Source organism: Poecilia latipinna, unplaced genomic scaffold, assembly GCF_001443285.1.
Source record: "Poecilia latipinna isolate Pla-1442-1.1 unplaced genomic scaffold, P_latipinna-1.0 Scaffold4301, whole genome shotgun sequence".
Taxonomy (NCBI): Eukaryota; Metazoa; Chordata; class Actinopteri; order Cyprinodontiformes; family Poeciliidae; genus Poecilia; species Poecilia latipinna.
The window spans coordinates 1-535 of NW_015116917.1; positions in this window are offsets into that span (position 1 = coordinate 1).

The following is a 535-nucleotide window of genomic DNA, read 5'->3' on the forward strand; positions in this document are numbered from 1 at the left end:
ACCACCACATAGTGTTAGTATTGATTTCTTTATTAGTATAGTTTAAGATATTTCATTTAGACATATATTCTAATGGGTGCACACTTTAGTTAATGTCTGTCTGAATGGTTTATTTATATTTGTGTTGTTTTGAGGTGCTGCTGATAGGAACCAGCTGGTGGAGGATCCTGGGGCAAACCATCCACAAACTACTGAGACTGAAGGGGGAGATGCCAAGATTATTTAATTTTGTCACTTAAAATATTCACTTATTGTTTGTGCTAAGTTAAAGTTAATTTGCTTTATTTGTTTATAGAATGCTTTAGTTAATTTTGTATTTATTTGTTCTTTTGTTTGGTTAGACATCCCTCCTGTGGTAGATTTGGGTTACTCCACCCCTATTTAAGCAGCCTTTGTTCTTTGTTTAGGGGGTCAGTTTGTTTGTGTTTAGTTAGAGTTCAGTTGACCTCAGTTAATTTGGATCCAAATTTGTTATTTATCTTTTGATTTATTCTTGCTTTAAATTTTTATGCTTTATTAATGATTTTTTGAATAA